The sequence below is a fragment of the Macaca mulatta genome, chromosome 12 (genome assembly GCF_049350105.2).
Source record: "Macaca mulatta isolate MMU2019108-1 chromosome 12, T2T-MMU8v2.0, whole genome shotgun sequence".
NCBI classification, from domain to species: domain Eukaryota; kingdom Metazoa; phylum Chordata; class Mammalia; order Primates; family Cercopithecidae; genus Macaca; species Macaca mulatta.
In genome coordinates, this window is record NC_133417.1 from 48832513 (window position 1) to 48851258 (window position 18746).

An 18746-nucleotide genomic window follows, 5' to 3' on the forward strand; every position below is an offset into this window, starting at 1 on the left:
AGCTGGCCACTAAGCTAGTAGAACGTAAACTTCAATGGCTACATATGATAAAGAAAAAAAAAAAAAACACACTCAGAGAGACTTAAAACTAGTTTAGAAAATTTACTGAACAAGTAAACAACCACAACCCATACCAAGCAGGAAAAATAAACCTCAAGGAAGAGGAAAGAATCTGATTTTCAGACTTGCCATATTTTAATATTCAAAATTAATATTAATATTAAAAAATTAATAGAAACTGTTCATGGAGATACCCAGCCATTAGACCTATTGGAAGAAGGCTTTAAATAAACTATTACATAAGCTTAAAGAAGTAAAGAAAGCATAAAAAATAACTTAAGGAAATGAGATAAATGCTGTCTCAACAAATAGAGAATAGCATGACACACAGCTGTAGTCCCAGATACTTGGGAGACTGAGGCAGGAGGACTGCTTGAGACTAGGAGTTTGAGGCTGCAGTGCACTATAATCGTGCCTGTGAATAGCCACTGCATTCCAACCTGGACAACATAGTGAGGCCTCATCTCAAAAAAAATAGAGAGAGAGAGAGAATGTGTCAATAAAGACATAAAAATTGTAAAAGGAAATCACATAGAGGTTCTGGAGTTGAAAAATTCACTAGAGGTTTTCAGCAACAGATTTGAGCAAACAGAAGAACTGATTAACTTAAATATAAGTCAACTGAGATGAACAAAAGAGAAGAGAACCTGAAAGAATGAGGAAAAATGAGCATAGCCTAACAAACTATGGGGCACCAACAAGATACTAACTACACAAAATGGTAATCCCAGAGGGGAGGGGAAGAGAGAAAGGGACAGAGAGAATTCTTGAAGAAAGTGTGGCTGAATATATTCCAATTTTTTTTTTTTTTTTTGCAAACAAATACTTTTTAATGGGTTTAAAGTTTTTTTTTTATTTTTTACAAATATACTGGAGAATCATGCAATGCTGCAAGCATTGGATGCAATCCGGGGCCACAAGTCTACACACTCCTTTGCTACTGGTCCTGTTATGGCAGAACCTTTCATCTTGCCTTTATTGCTCACTATGACCCCTGTATTATCTTCGAAATAAAGAAACATGCCATCTTTTCTATGATATGACTTTCATTGTCAAATGACCACTGCTGGATGTACCTTTTTTCTGAGCTCTGGTTTGCTTTTCTTGACTGTGACCATCACCATGTCACCCACACCAGCAGCAGTCCTTTGATACCCTTTCACGGAGATGATATACGGGTTTTTGGCTCCTGTGTTGTCAGCACAATTGATCACAGCTGCTACCGGAAGACACAGAGAAATCTGGAATTTTGCATCAGAGGACCCAGCACGTCCTCACTTTGATATCTTGAACGCCGGAAAGAAGAAAAAAGGGATATATTCCAAATTTAATGAAAGATATGAACCTACACATCCAAGAAGCTCAATGAACTCTATGCCTGTGGAAGATAAACGCAAAGAGATTCACACCAAGGCATATGATAACTAATTTTTCAAAAGATGAAGGCAGAATTTTGGAACAGCACAAGAGAAGCAACTCATCCCATACAAGGAATCCTTCATAAGACCATAAGCTGATTTCTCTTCAAAAGTCAGGGAGGCCAGAAGGAATGGGATGAAATGGTTACATATTTAAAGTGCCGAAAGAAAAAAAAAATCTGTCAACCAAGAATTTAATATCTGGCAAATCCATACTTTAAAAATGAAGGGAAAATCAAGATATCAGATTTTAAAAACCTGAGGGAATTTGTCACTAGACTTGCCCTACAAGAAATGCTAAAGGAAATTCTCTAAGCTGAAATGAAAGGACACTAGAAAGTAACTTGAAACCATATGAAAAAATAAAGAACAACAGTAAAGAAAGCCATATAGTAAACATAAAAGCCAGCAGTATGGAGATAAACCCTAGACCAGTGGAACAGGACAGAGATCCCAGAATCAGATCTATGCACCTAGACAGAAATCTGATAAATGAAAGAATAAGCATTTCAAATCAGTGCCAATGGGACAAATTTATCAATAAACTATGCTGGTACAATTGATTATATATATGGAAAAAAATGTAGTAGTATCTTCCACCCTATAATTAATTCTAGATGGATCAATAACTTAAATAAGAAAAGAAAGACTTTAACTTTAAAAGGGAACATAAGAAAATGTATTTATCACTTCAGGGTAATAAATAATTTTAAAGTAAACAGAAAGCACAAACCAAAACAGAAAATACTGGTGAGGGATTACTATCTGAAATCAGTTTTTAAATCCCGTGAATTAAAAATTTAAAAGTCAAACAACCTGCCGGGTGCAGTGACTCATGCCTGTAATCCTAGCATTTGGGGAAGTAAAGGCAGGCAGATCGCTTGAGCTCAGGAGTTCAAGACTAGCCAGGCCAACATGGGGAAAACCTGTCTCTACAAAAAATGCAAAAATTAGCCAGGAAAAAAAAATTCAAACATTTTTCTCACTAAAAATGAAAAAAGATACAATGAATAGTTTTTCACAGGAGATGGAGAGTAAACATGAGAAATTCTCAATGTCAATTGTGATGAAGGAAATGTGTATTAATTCTACCATGAAATACCATGTCACATCTAAATAGACCGCAAAAATTAAAGTCTAAAAATGCCAGGTATTTGTAAGGTTGGTAGGTTGGTGCAAAAGTAATTGTAGTTTTTAACCACTACTTTTAATGTCAAAAACCACAATTAACGTTTGCACCAAACTAACATATGGACCAAGGGAAACTCCCATACACTGCTTGTATAGAGTAAATTGGTAAAATCACTTTGGAAAACAAGTTGGAATTATTTGGAAATAGTGAATTTATGCATACCCAATACCACTTCTAGGTATACATCTTAGAAAAACACTTGAATACATGAACATGGAGGAAACCTATGCAAGAACATTTATAGTAACATTTTTGTGATAATAAATCAATCCAAATACCCAATAAAAGAAGAATGAAAAAATTAATTGGGATGCATTCTTGAAATGGAATAATATGCAAGAGTGAAAATACAAAAATTACGGACATATGCACCAACATAAATAAGTTCTCAAAGACATACGAGTGAAATTAGCAAGTTGTAGAATAATACATTATAATTTATTTTATACAAAGTTCAAAAACAGGCAAAATGAAACAACACTGTAACATTTTTATTTAAACATATGCATATAATCTCTACATAGATTAATATATATACAAATATGGTAAACTTTAAGAGAAACAAAGAAATAAACATAACTCCAGATGCTGATTACTTTAGGTAAAGGAGAGAGGATGTAATGGGATAGAGGAAGGGGGTGCAATTGGGCAGGAACTCACAAAACAAAGGCTTTCAAAAGTAAAAGTAGTATTTTATTTGTTAAGCTGAATTATTTGTTAAGCTGAATTTCATTATTTTTAGATGCTACTTACATATCATATATATATTCTTCTAATATGCTGTATTTCACAAAAGAAAGTATTATATTCACAATAAAATAGTATGCATTTTATTTATAATAAAAAGTGAAAACAAAATCTGACTCGGGAAAATTAATCAAGTCTATGTTTTAGAAAGATTATTCTGATTGACATAAAGAAGAGAGACTACTATCTAGAAGGGAGAAAATTAGATGCTAATCTGGGCAGTGCCAAACACAGATTTAAAGAGAAACCTGCCAACATATAATTGACAGAATTGCTGATAGAATGGATGCAATGACACTAATGTAATTTGTGCCTGGCATATTATTAGGAGGATGGTTATGATGACCAAAGAGAACTGTAGGAAAACCCCTAATTGAGAGGTGGGAAGAGAAATAGGAGCAAGCAATGGAAAGGTAGAATGACACCCACAGGAGAACAGCATCCCAAAAGCCAAGTGAGGATTAAAAAGCTAGCATTTGGACTGGATAGCTTCAATCACTGAGAAGTATGTTTTGAGGCCCTCTGCTGATACAAAATGTATAGGAATAGTTTTCTGAACTTGAAGACAATGGAAAGGTTTTGGAATAGCAGCTGTGGGAAATACAGTAGGGGAAAAAAAAAAAAAACAGAGACAAAAAGACTCCCCACAAGGAGGGTCCATAGCTGAGGTCGGATGGCATGAATTTGTAGGAGAAGCCAGCTGGCAGCATTCATGACCTACTCCAGCAACTTTGGCTACCATGAAGCAGCTATCAAGGTTGTAAACATCATCATGTCTAAGACCTACAGACACACAGGTTTAGGCTAACTAGTCAGAGGTCTATTAAAAACCTTAGGCAGGCCAGGCACAGTGGCTCACGCTTGTAATCCCAGCACTTTGGGAGGCCGAAGTGGGCGGATCACGAGGTCAGGAGATCGAGACCATCCTGGCTAACACAGTGAAACTCCATCTCTACTAAAAAAACAAAATACAAAAAATTAGCCAGGTGTGTCGCCTGTAGTCCCAGCTACTTGGGAGGCTGAGGCAGGAGAATGGTGTGAACCCGGGAGGCGGAGCTTGCAGTGAGCCGAGATTGCGCCACTGCACTCCAGCCTGGGTGACAGAGTGAGACTCCGCCTCAAAAAAAAAAAAAAAAAAAAAAAAAACCTTAGGCAGTAGAAAGGAGAAATCATAAAATCCTTTATACTGGGAAATATCATTTCTATGGATAACTAAATGTTTCCATTTAGGCATAGCTTTTTCAGGATTCTGGTTGGTCGGAATTTTCAGGAAAACTTTGTAAGAGGAAGGTTACTGGAGACAGACTACAGCCCCCACTGCAGCAGTTGACTTCAAGGCAATAGCTGACATTCATCCTCTCTCCTTAAAATCACCCATCTGAGTCCACTTTGCATTGCTATGAAGGAATTGCATTGCTATTGAGGAATAGAGGTTTATTTGGCTCATGGTTCTGCAGGCTGCACAGGAAGCATGACACAAGAATCTGCTTCTGCTGAGGGCCTCAGGCTGCTTGCACTCATGGTAGAAAGCAAGGGGAGCAGACACCACATGACAAGAGAGAGGGGAGGCAGGTGCCGGGCTCTTTTTAGCAATCAGTTGTCACGGGAACAAAGGGAGCCAGAACTCACTCATTACCATGAGGATGACACTAAGCTATTCATAAGGGATCCACCCCCATGACACAGACACCTCCCACTAGACCCCATCTCCAGCATCTCCAACACTGGGGATCAAATGATATTTGGAGGGGATAAATACCCAAACCATAGCACCACCCATGGTAGAGTCTCTCTTTTGGTTAACACTTTTCCTGGTTTGTGCTGCTTGCCTAGTGCATAGACCCAGGTTCTCATCTCTAGGCTCTGTTTTCATGGCCTTCTCAGACCTAGTTACTGTGATCGCTCTTTTATAGTCACAGTGGGCCTGAGAAGCAACATATTCCACATTGTGTAGCAGCAGCCCTGCTTCTAAGATTATTGTACTCAAATTACACCTGCCAAGCAAAGAAGATTGACATATCTCAGGGCAACTGCTGCCGCAGGGGCTGCGGTCTCCTCTGGCTGCCATTATGACCTTGTTACCCGGTGTGGTAATTTTGTACTTTGCTTCTGACACTTAAGTGCTACCACCTGACTTCTGCTCTTCAAGGATCCAGTCATCCCCATTGCTAGTAGGGAGCTCAGTTCTCTTACAGAATCTCCTACCATTAGCCCCCACCTACAAAGAACATTCCACCACTTAGCTTCTTGAAAACTCTGGTATCTTAAAAAGCAATGCATCCCTGTTATTTTGACAAGCAATTTTAAAAATATGATCAGAATTCTTCTGGCCCTGGAGAAATGAATAGCATTTCTTGCTTCCCACACTTGACTCCATAATCTTTTCAGAGGCAGCACAGGACTTGCTCTGAAGGAAGTGTTTCAAAATCGAGGTGGCTCCCACCCCTTGCAGTCCATCCATTTTCTCATACTCATGCAAGAAAACTTGTTGAGGTCAGCGCCTTCATCCTTTTGGATATTTGCTGGTTTGCCTTTTCAAGACTTTTCTATTCCAAGTCTTCTTTTCTGTTCCTCGTTTTCTTTCTCTCACGTCTTTTTCTCTAACCTGCTTCCAATCTGTCCCAGGAGTTCCACTTCAATTTTCATCCCAGCTGCACTTGCTTGTCCTCTTATCACTACCTGTGGCAGAATACTCCACTATGGTCAAACTGTCGTTGGTCTCCACGGCCATAAACGTGACTGACTTTAGAAAGCAAGGGTGCTCTGATAGAAAGAGAGAAATTAAAAGATGGCTCTCCATTGCCACAGTGAAAGGTACAATTACAGTGACAGGGACAGTCATAATGATGGCAAAGGCACCAACCTGGGCACCTTACTGGTTCTTGGAGAAATCAATGTGCACATATCACATTCACTCACTCACACACACATGCCATATGACAATACTGTTTGTCTTTTTCCTAACTGAACAAAGAAAAGGCAACAATACCTTTCAAAGGGTTTGTTCTTTCTGAGTAAAATTTTGTAAGACTGCGATCAAGGAAGGTGCATATGAGAGACAAAGATAAAAAAAAAATCACTTGCTCCGAGAATTTGCTAAACGATTTCATATTGCTGAATTTCACCCATTAATACGTGTATTTAGATCCTAACAATGACTGACAGACATTTGGAAAGCAAAAATAAAAGTTGACCTGCAGACAGTTCAAATTTGCCATATGCTTGCTGTCACTGTTAACAGTTTGTGGACCATTCTAATTTATTCTTCAGCTGACTAAGCCAATGTATTTTAAAGAAAACGAATACCTGTTCCTTTTTCAAACATGACATTTTATTTTTCCTTATTACTCATAAGTATGGACAGCAAAATAAATGATTAACAGCCAATCTCAGGTAGTTTTAGTGGGAAGAATGGGTTTTCCTCCAGGACCTATCACGAATGTTTTCCATTTAAATGATTGCCTCACTGAGGAAATTCTCAAACGATATTCATCAGTTACAATTTCAGAAACGAACATTTCCTTGAACATAACCTAACCTAATTTTTAAAGGGAATTTATTAGTGCTCAGAAGTCACTACAATTTAAAGTGTGTGTGTGTGTGTGTGTGTGTGTGTAAACATAAGGCTAAAAATACTTTTTTAATCTAATTTTTTACCTTAAAAAAATTCATTATTCTCTTTTGTCTAGTGTGTTTAAGTAATCACATATCCCGTTAACTGGTGGCCCTGTCCTTTTCTTTCTTAAAACTTTATTTCTTAGGCAATATTATGGATGGAAGAAATTTTTCATGGAAAGAGAAAGAAGTTAGTATTTGTTGTTTTAAATTTTGACACAGTACAAACCTACTCACCCTTTTATCTTCGTGTATTTAAGGATAGGTCTTCAACTTTTCCAGTTTCAATGAGATAGCTCAAATGGTCAAGCTTATTTATAATAAAAAATGTCATTAAAACCTGAGTAAATAAAATAAGATATTTGCTAATTAATTTTTAAATATTCTAGATTATGTGGGTTGTGTTACACAGTCTTTGTCCCTCATGCTTTTACCATAGTGCTTGGCTTGTGGTGGGACTCCATAAATGAATTTTAATTGGCCAGTTAGTAAGTCACTAATAGTTATTTATAAGTTATAATGTGTATTCTTTTTTTAAGAGTGCCATATTTATGTCAAAATGGAAAACAAACCAAACATCTAAGACATTTATAACCATTAATTATTTTATAATAAAATATTTTATTGCTTCCATTTTAGCAAACTTTACTTTTCTTCAAATATCTCTTCTGAGGACTTTTAAGACATGAATCACGATAATAATAAAAAATTTGCAGTAGGTCCTAGAAATTCAACCTAAAAATAGAATTAAAATGGTTTCGTTGCAGGCGTGTGCTCATTTTCATACTGATGGACAAAGCCCTTGGGGAATATTCGAAAGTTGATATACAACTCGCCCAACACCATCTCACTGGTTTTTCACAGCAGGTCCTCGTTGTCCTTTAAATTCTCAGACAGAGGAGGATGGGACGACGCGCAGCTTCAGCTGAAGCCCCCACAAGACTCTCCGCTCATCTGCAGAAGCGAAGGCCTGGGCAGCTGGCACCTTTCCATAGGGAGCTACAAACACCACTTCGCCACATTGCAAGTTTCCCCAGGCAGCAGATGTCTTGTAGCTGCCGTTCAGGTCTGCAACTCTACCAAGCCACCTGTACAACATATTTAATGTACCGACAATGGTTTTGTTGCTACTTAGAAAAGATTTTTTTTAATTTTTCTCTGAACTCCTGTATGGTCAGTGGGATTATTGGATAAAATCAGGCCTCATGTTGCAAAACTTTTGTATTCAAATACAGAAGGAAAAAAAATCAAATCAAACCCTCCACGTTTTTCCCCTTCCCACAACTTCCCCCAAATGATTCAGAAAAACACATTCACCTTCTATATTATCATAACTAAATTTTGTTCCTTAAAAAAAACTGATGTTTCCAACAAACAGTTTTTCCGAAGCACTGTACAGAAAAGTTAAACAACTAACTGTTAAATTGCTCACCCTTTTGCATTACTCTGACACACCAAACTTTAACGTGCCTCTACCAAAACTTAAAACTGTGAGTGCAATCCTCTTAGAACATTGTAAGGAAAACATTCTGACTTTTTCGACTGCTAAAGTGATACTTACAGTACCATTGTGTCTGTTTGGTTTAAAAATGAGGTTGATAATGATAATGTTTTTCCATAAGATGATCTTCTACTTTTTAATGATACCCGTTGTTTCCCCTACATAAATGACTAAATCCTTACAGAATCTCTGTCTTGATTAGCACTCCTGCTAGTAAAATTTCACATACTAAATCAGCACCAGCTGTAGCAAGAAAGAAAGAAAAAGGCAAGTGTAAATGTTCCATATGCCCCACCAAATTGGCATCTGTGTCAGTAACCCTTTTTTTCAAAACTATTGTATACATACATTCTCTTAAGTGTTTTGTTCACAGAATACTGCTAACAAAATTCTCTCTGTTGGCATATCAAGGAAAGAGCCTGTCCTTGGTACCACTCAACTGCACAAATACAATTGCTTCTTCTTCTCTTGTGGTCACAGACATACCTGAAGGTTCTATTTATGTAAGTTGCTTCAAATTAGTGAACCTTTATTTTGACATCTGTTCTCTGTAATGTGGCACTGCAGTGTTCTTACAAAGCTGCTTTACAGTTGGAGTTTAATTGGTAGCAACACCAAACAATGTCAGAGAGACAAGAGAATTTATTTTGGTCACCTAGAAGGTATCTCAGAGACCAGGCTCAAAACAAATAACCTGGAATGTGGTGGTGGTGGTGGTGGTGGTGGTCGTGGTGGCGGCGGCGGTGGTGGTGGTGGTGGTGGTAGAAAGTATTTGTGATCACTCTCATCTTGTCACCTGTATTTTCTTCAAAGGATGAAGTGCCTCTCCACAGATAAAGATTTATAGATACAGATGTATCAGAAATAGTCCCAAAGATATAAACGCTATGTTATGGTAATTAAGGTGACTTTCAACAGTTTACCCATTGAGACCTTAGGAATTGCTGGAAATCTAGTAGAGATTGTTCTTCAGGAACATACTCAAACTATCACTATGAATCCTAAAATATCCATGGGAAATCTACAGAGAAAAACATCCTAATTAAAAGATCTGCCTACAAGGATCTACATACAGGCTATGTCCCAGAGATGCCTGCCTCAGAGGTTAAAAAGAAATTATTTTCTCCTCTCATCAGAACATGATTATCTTGGCCAAGGCCAGTGCACATGGAAAAAGAGAACTGGCCACACCCTTCTTGGTGGTGCCCATCGATTCCTGCTCATGCCTTCTGGCAAGTGTTTACAACACTGTGTTGCTCTTATTTGCTTACATTTCTACCATTCTTTGAGAGTTGGGATAGTAGACCTGAATCTATTCCAAGACAGATTTCTGTAGATACCCAAAAAATGTTTACCCAAGTCAAAATCGTTAAAAAATGCAAAAAGTTTGTTGTAATAAGCTAAATGAACTGGTTAGTGAACAACTTACCAACTGGGTTCAAAAGACCGAAATAAATGAGGACAAGGGGAAATGGATGAAAATTTCCTTTGCTTCCCTGAAGTTTTTCTGCTATATAAATACCCTTTCGTGGCGGGACGCAGTGGCTCACGCCTGTAATCCCAGCACTTTAGGAGGCCGAGGCGGGAGGATCATGAGTTCAGGAGATCGAGACCATCCTGGCTAACACGGTGAAACCCCATCTCTACTAAAAATACAAAAAATCAGCCGGGCGTAGTGTCACACGCCTGTGGTCTCAGCTACTCACAAGGCTGAGGTAGGAGAATCGCTTGAACCCAGAAGGCGGAGGTTGCAGTGAGCCGAGATCGCGCCACTGCACTCCAGCCTGGGTGACAGAGTGAGGTTCCATCTCTGAACAAATAAACAAATAAATGCCCTTTCATCAGATGTAATCCTATGGCTATTGAGATTTAGTGAAACTTACACTTGATAACTCCTATTTAAGGATCAAAATCAGAAGACATTTTGGTTAGATGTTAAAAATCTCTTGGATCTGAAGAGGCAGTTTACCTAAATTCATAGTATATGGTTTAGAGAAGGGCATGTAGGGAAAATCCACAATTATAGAATATATTGCAAACTGCTTTTTAAAAATATGAACATTCTTTTTATTAAAAACATGTAGCTTCCTTCACAAGGCAGCAGCCCCTCTCCCAAGTATTGTGAATAGCCAGATCTGCTAACCTCCTCTCAGGGAAGCTGTGGAAGGAATTCCTGCACGGGGAAGTTTGGAGGAGACGATCCAATGTTTATATACATGAAATTCAACTATGCTTACCGACTCTATAGTGATCTTGCAGCTGTTAAAATAATCACAATGGGGGAGAGATGAAAAAAGTTGGTTAATGGGTCCAAATATACAGTTCCATTGAAGAAATAAGCTCCATATTATTATGTTTCAAATTAGAATAGGGGATGATTATAGTTAACCACAATGTATTGTATATTTCAGAATAGCTAGAAGAGAGGACATGAAATATCCCCAACAAATAGAAATGATAAGTCCCTGAGGTGGTGGATATTCCAGATACCCTGACTTGATCATTACATATTCTGTACATGTAACAAAATATCACATGTACCCCATAAATGTGTCCAAATATTATGTATCAATAAAAAAGATTATAACAACTTATTCTTAAAACATTTGGACACATTATAGTTGATGGTAGCAGTGGTGAAATGTGTATTTCTACTCATCTATATCTTCCGTAAGTCAATACATTCTTTTTATCTGTATTCCCAAGAATAAGCACAGTAACAGAGTATGTATTTCAAAATGACTATTAAATATATGAAAATTTTATTTTGAACAACTGATTCTTTACTCGTTTGCCTGCTTATTTTTCAGTCCCTACTCCTAGGTCTGTAATTAGCATGCTTATTTTAATACAGTTGTATGGATGATAAATTACACACTGATATGGGATTTTCCCCAATGACAGACAAGTATAAAAATGAACACGGGAATCAATCAATCAGGAAGTCCTTTGTTTACAGTCCTAGTATACTTCCTAGTTTAAAGTCATCAACCCAAAAGAAGGGGGGCAATGGTTGGACCAGCCAGGATGGTGTTACAAACTAGCATTCTGGTTGGTCTTGGCCTGTGCCATGCTGGTGATTACTTATTTTGAACATCAACTTTGGTTTATGTTTTAAGGCAATTTGTGATCCTGATGAGAAGACACCATGTAATTATAATTTCAAAACAATTAGATAATAGACAGTATATGAAAGACATGGGATTTCACACAATGGCTACAAGGCATTTGCAGAAAATGGTCATATGTAAGATGGAAAGTTCAGGAAGTGGTGACCCATGGGATTTTCATTTGGAGCACTGGCCTTCATGTTCTGAGGTGATTCCCAGTGCTAGTTTGGATTAATACAATCTGTGTATAAGCACAGGTGGCACCAGCCGTCATTGCCTTTTTTACTTCCGTAGGCTTTGTTCACCCTAAGCCACCTCATTCTCTAGAGATGCACGCCAGGGTAGTTTGTGTGTGGTGGTTGCTTCTCAAAAGGCCACAGCTAGGTCACACATTATTTAAAGCACTACTTTATTTAAGACAACTTTCAAGTGTTTCTTCTCCCTTTGCTATCTATGATTGCCCCATTTCAGTTTGCCATAGAGCAGCTGTTTCGATATCCAGCATTTATCCGTTCTCCACATGCATCCAGCCCAGAGGGATTGTTAAGCAGATCATTGTTTTAATTCTGGCTACATTCCAGGTCCCCATTATTAGTGATCCTGTCTTAACATTTACTGTTCAGTTTGGCTCACAGGTGATGTTGATTAAATTGGATATGCCATCTGGGGTGGGTTTTCGTCTGTAGGCACACTCCAGGCTAAGCACACCTACGGCTTCATTTTGGTCTGAAGTTTCATGCCACATTGGATGGCATTCTGGACATGATTTTCCACCACCTGGGCATGACTCTTGACTAATCCATTTAGTAGTTGTGTTGAAATTAAGCAATTCACTTCACTATTAGGGTCTTGGTTTCCTAATAAATAAACCAAATAATCATTCATTCATTCCTTCACTTAGTTCCTTATTCATTTTTTAACCATTTATTGGCCACTTCTGAGCATGCAGAAATCAGAGAAAAACAGGGAGTCCAAGCAGAGGCGGTAGGACACACAAACAGGAAGGCAAGACCACCACATGTACTGTTCACAGAGCAGTGCCCTCTACTAACAGATGGGAGCGAAGAGCTCTGGAGCCTGCAGGACATGATCACTGAACTGGATCTTAAAGATCAAGAGCTCTGAACTCCGCTTTCATGCATCTCATCAATTAAAATATCCATGTGAGGGTAGCACATAACGATTTTATTCCTATTATTGGGGGAAATAAATCAAACATATATGAATTACTTATGTTCTTATTATTTCATTATTTAAACACACAAAGCAGACTTGAATACGTGTAACATACAACATGGGGTTGTTCTGAGAATCAAATGGCATGATGCGTGAACAGACACCTTCTAAAGTGCTGCAGAAGGCTCTTTTGAGCATGTAGGTGATGCTGCCTGCCCTGCCTGTCCCACTAAGCTGTCACATGGACTGAATTAGAAAAGGAATGTGAAAAAATGTTGGAAATGTAAAGCACTGATAATAATAAGAGCAGTAACAACTAACACTTACTTAGCTCTTACAATGCGCTAGACATGGTTCTAAGCGTTTTACTTGTATTAGTTTATTTAATCCTCACAACAATAAATACGGTAGGGCTTAGAGGTGAGCCATATGAAAGTGCTCATATTTGATCATTTCTGACCTGCCAAAATGACAATTTCATATGGTTCAATCTGTTGTTACTTTCCTATTTTACAGATGAAGAAATGAGATGCAGAGAGGTTAAGCAATTTACCAAGGGTCACAGAGTTTGTAAAAGTGTCTTGTTTTTCCATTATTTATGGACATTCTGAATCTGTTGGTGTTCTTGGGTTGCAAGAATAAAAATCCAAAATGTCCAGCTTTAAAAAGAAAAATAGAAAGTATCTGAGTTTCTGGTAGAATCAAAGGAAAGCTGATAAACGGAACATAGCCTTCCTTCTGTATACTCAGGGGACTGGTTCCAGGACCCCCACATATACTCAAATCCATGCACACTCAAGTCCTGCTGTGGCCCTGTGGAGCCATGTACACCAAAAGTCAGTCCTCTGTATAGAAATATATATTACATTTCTCATCCCTCCATCTGTGTTTGGCTGAAAAAAATCCGTATATAAATGAACCCACGCAGTTCAGACCCATGTTGTTCAAAGGTCAACAGCATTTCCAGAATCCCACTGTTACTCATCACCTCCACGTCTGCTGCTCTGTTCCAAGCCACTGTCATCCCTCACCTGGATGAATATGGGAGCTTCCTAACTGGTCCCTCCACTTCTGCCCCAGCCCTTCTTCGGGCTATTTTCAACATAATGGAGATAGATTATGTTTAAATGTTGGTCAAGTAATGTCATGTTTCCACTGAAACCTATCAGTGGCTCTCATCTCTTGCAGAGGTGAAGCTCATATCTTTACTCTGTCCTATGTGGCCCTACGTGATCTGCCCCCAGCCCCAGACCTCTCTGACCTTGCCACCTGCTACCCTTCCTCCTTCCCTCTGTTCCACTCACACACGCCTGGTGCACCTCAGACCTCTGCATTTCCAGAGCTTCCCCCAGATCTCTGCATGGCTCACTCCTACACCCACTTCTGGTCTTTTCTCACACATCACCTTTTCAGAGAGGCCTTCATTGATGCCTACTTAAAATGTCAATCCTAACCCAACAGTGAACTTATCTCCTGCCCTCCTTTATTTTTTCTCCTTTGCACTTATGATTGTCTTGTAGACTTTATGCTAGCTGGTTTGTATTTATAATTGGCTGTCTTCAGTAGAATATTAGGACAAGGATATTTTACTATTTTGCCAAGTGCTGGGCATAAATAAATACTTGTTGAATAAGCAAATGACAAGGCCTTGGAAAAGTTAAAATGCAAATAAACAGAACAAAACAAAACTAGACTTCTGGGGATGTAAGAAGCTCTAACTATGCCCTGTGTAATTGTGTACAAAAGTTCAGTTCTTAGTAGAGATTCATGGATGTAACTTCAGTCCCATGGCTACCCACTGGCCAGAATAGAGCAGGGCCCGCTGAACCACTCAAATACGGGAAGCAGCTGGCATTATTAAGTCTATGACCAGAAGAAGGGGAAACAGAAGCCAGGCAGGTAAAAATCTATAGCTGTGCCAGCCACTACACACACTGACCTTCTTGATTGAGTTCTCTACTTTTTATTGCATTTTCTTGACATTTGATACATCATCTAGTATTCTCCAGAAACAGGAAACTTCCACAAAAATTTGGATATAAAACCAGACTTCCCAATGCAGACCATGATTGCTTCCATTTATTTTCTGTTTTGTTTTTTTTTTTGAGATGGAGTGTCGCTCTGTTTCCCAGACTGGAGTGCAGTGGCGTGATCTCGGCTCACTGCAACCTCCACCTCCCAGGTTCAAGCGAGTCTCCGCCCTCAGCCTCCTGAGAAGCTGGGACTACAGGTGCACACCACCACGCCCAGCTAATTTTTGTATTTTTAGTAGAGATGGGGTTTTACCATATTGGTCAGGCTGGTCTTGAACTCCCGACCTCATGATCTGGCCACCTCAGCCTCCCAAAGTGCTGGGATTACAGGCGTGAGCCACCGCACCCAGGCGATTGCTTCCAATTTCTTTAGATTGATTGTTTTCCCGTAAAGGTAAACTTCAATATATATATTAGGAGAATCTATGCATCTTCTATAGGGTTTTGAATTCTTGTATTTGGTTTTTATCTTAAAGAAAATGGAGGAATTATTAGCTTCTGATTTTTTTATTCTTCTCAAATAAAATAATTATATTGCTTTTGCTAATAAAAAGGTAATTGAAAAAAATTAAACAATGCAGAAGTATGTAATGTTCAGCTGCCTCAACCATGCCACTTTCCTTGCTTCCATTCTATCCTACAAATGTGACCTGTTTTTAACATATGGAATATGTACTTCCAGCATTTACTATTTATGATATTTTTATCATAAAAGGCTTTTATAAATACACTAGATAGAATAATAATATGCACTTCTCTATGAGCTGCACATAGACAAATTAATACTGTGCAAACTGTTCTACAACCTGCATTCTTTATTCTACATTGTATCAAGAATAGCTCTTCATGCCACATTGGTCTGCCATATCTAATTCAAAGACTGCATAGTGTTCCATTATATGACTATATTATAACTTATTCTACTAGTCCTTTAATGATGAATATTGGTACTAAAAATAAGGCTGTAGTTGATATCCTTATATGTAAACATCCACTTGTATTTTTAGGATAAAGTCCAAAAAGTACCGTTACTGAGTCAAAGTGTAGATATATTTTACATTTTGGTGCACATAACTAGATTGTACTACAGATAATTTATAGCAGTGTATAGCCCCATCAACAGTCTATGACAATGCTCACTTACTAAAACCACCTACCATCACCTTTGGCATTGTAATAGAAGGCACAGAATCCGTTAGCATGTTCGTGAACTCTAAACTCTATATAGCAGATATTCTACAATGCAATCTTCAATGGTGATTGGAGATGAGTCCAACAAATTAGTGTTTGTCTGATCTAAATGAACACAGCTCCAAAAACAGCAACCAACTGCTGCGCAATAGAACGGTACTTATTGGATCAAGGGTATGGCCTTAGATGGGTTTTACCATTTTCAACAGGACTGGACCCTAACCAAGGTAGATGCTGTGTTTAATATTCTGAAACGCAGGGGTAGCCATCAGTGGGCAACGATGTGATACACCAGCCTTTACTCCCCACTCTCTGGCCCTTGGCAGACAAAGAGAATTCCAATGAACTCAGTCACCACCTCCGAGTCTTTCACAACACAGCACCCTCAGCAGCCACTGCAAACTGATAGGGTAGGTACATCAGGCACAAACTGAGATACACAGTGATTTTCCTAGACATATGGAATTCAGAAGATATAGAGTTTTCAGCAGGGCATAATTTAGGGGAAAGGGGAAAGTATAGGTGGCATCTAATCAGGAACTTTAAATCAATTTTCCCAGCATTGGATAGTATTGAAGATGGAAACAGGATGAAGTCTGAAGCTCTGTTGTGATTTGTGAGTGTCCCTAGAGAAAATATTAACTAATAGTCAATTTAGAAAGATTCTGACCAGAATCTTGCTGTGGGAGACAAAAGTGATCCCAGGATGGCAACTACATTCGACTTCTTAAGATGATTAGGCAAATGGACATTCTGTATTTTTGAACAGTATTTCTTAAACAGTATGTATCTTTCAATAGACAAAACTTAGGTTGCTGTCAAAAATTCTTAAAATTTGTTCTTAGTATTATGTTAGTAAAGACAATTAATGTTATCTGCTGTAACAAACAATCCCCAAATTTCAGTATATTGAAAATAAAGTTAATTTTTTGCTCCCCCCAAAATCAGAGAGCTTTTCTGAATTCTTCTTTCAGGTGATAACTATAAAACTCAGGCTTTTCGTGTCATATGATTTCAATACATGGCCTCCATTGTTGCTATTGAAGGAGAAGAAAGACTATGAAAAATCCCACGGTTTTATAGCCAGTCCTAGAACTGCTGTACATCATTTCCATCCACTTCCAATGGGCCAAGACTTAATCACATGGCCCAGACCGAAGGAGCCTGGGAAATGGTGTCTCCCTGTGTGCCCCGGAAGAGGAAATGGGATTGGTGAGCATCCAGACAACCAGTCTTCGAGTACACAGCCAGGCTTGGGAATTTTACTATTCTTTGTAAATCTGGTAGCAATAGTAACTTCTTTAAAATCTTGGAGGGAGAACTACTTTGTTCTACTATTTCAATGGGTTCTCTATGCCATATAATTCTTCGTTCTTTAGATATAATTGTAAGTACAACCTGAATTCATAGTTTGATATTGCAAATCATATATATTTTCTTCAACCTCATTTCCTGACATACAACTCCCAAAATCCTTAGAATCTCCAAAGTATGTTATTGCGTTTACTGTGGCTGCCTGCTGATTCCCAGTGGCCAATGGACATTCGTTTTATTCATCATGCCTAGGTAATGAAGCCATCATAACAACTCAAAACTAAAGGGTTTAGAAAGCTTCCAGACAGCTGAACACATGCAGGTTCCTGGAAGCTGGTGTCACTGGACAGGGCATGGAAGCTGCACACCCCACCCCCATACTTCACCTTACGCCTGTCTTCATCTGTGTTATTTATAATACCCTTTCTCATAAACCAGTGAATGAAGTAAAGTGTTTCCTGAGTTCTGTGAGCCACTCTAGCAAATTAATTGAACCCAAGGAGGGGGTTGTAGGAACCCCAAGTTATAGCCAGTGGGTCTGAAGCACAGGTAAAATAACCTGGGGCTTGCAGTTGGCATTGGAAGTGGCCGCAGTCTTGCGGGAGCACCCTCACGCTGTGGGATCTGTCGCTATCTCCAGGATGACAGTGCTGGAATTGAATAGAATTAGAGGTCACCTGGCTGATGTCCCCTGTAGAACTGATGGCTTGCTTGGTGTAGAGGGGTGAGGGGGAACCCCACACACATTTGGTCACAGAGGTCCTCTGTGTTGATTGCTGTGGTATGACAGCAGAGAAGAAACAGTCTGTTTTTTTCCTCTCGGACATAGACTCTCAGCTCTGAAAGCTGAATGTAATCTCAAGTGTCTCCCGGGTTACATCCACCTCTGAAGGCAGGTAGTAGACTCTCCAGTAACTCCCAACCCCTTTTAACCACCAAGAATTCCTTTAATTATTTTTTCTTGAGAGACCCTATGTTTAGAAATAATTTGTCGACCAAACCACATTTATAGAGCAACAAGCATTCATTTTTTCCCGTATGTTATTAATCATAAACATAAAAAAATTCAAATCAGAACTTCTGATCAGAATGTGGAGATGACTCTTACACCGAGTTGATCTAAAGCTGGCCAGAAGCAGAGACTCAGAGCTCCAGCGAGCCTGTGGGTCTATGTCAGTGTTATAAACTGAATTGTACCCTACAAAACGCGTGTATTGAAGCTCTAACCCCCAATGTCTCTGTATTTGGAGATAGGCCCTGAATGGGGGTAATTAAGATTAAGTGAGGTCATTTGGGTGGGACCCTAATCCTATGGGACAACTGTCCTTATAAGAAGAGGAAGAGACACACCAGAGATATTCCCTCTGCTCACACGAGACAAGGTCCTGT

General features: G+C 38.8%; 1 protein-coding gene and 1 pseudogene across 1 annotated transcript in view; both read right to left on the bottom strand.

The window, feature by feature from the left end:
- The window catches only part of LOC144333270 (uncharacterized), a 72901-nt gene that overhangs the window by 32368 nt on the left and 21787 nt on the right, over positions 1 to 18746 (bottom strand). The window lies entirely within an intron of this gene.
- LOC106992566 (large ribosomal subunit protein uL14 pseudogene) lies at positions 747 to 16054 on the bottom strand (annotated as a pseudogene).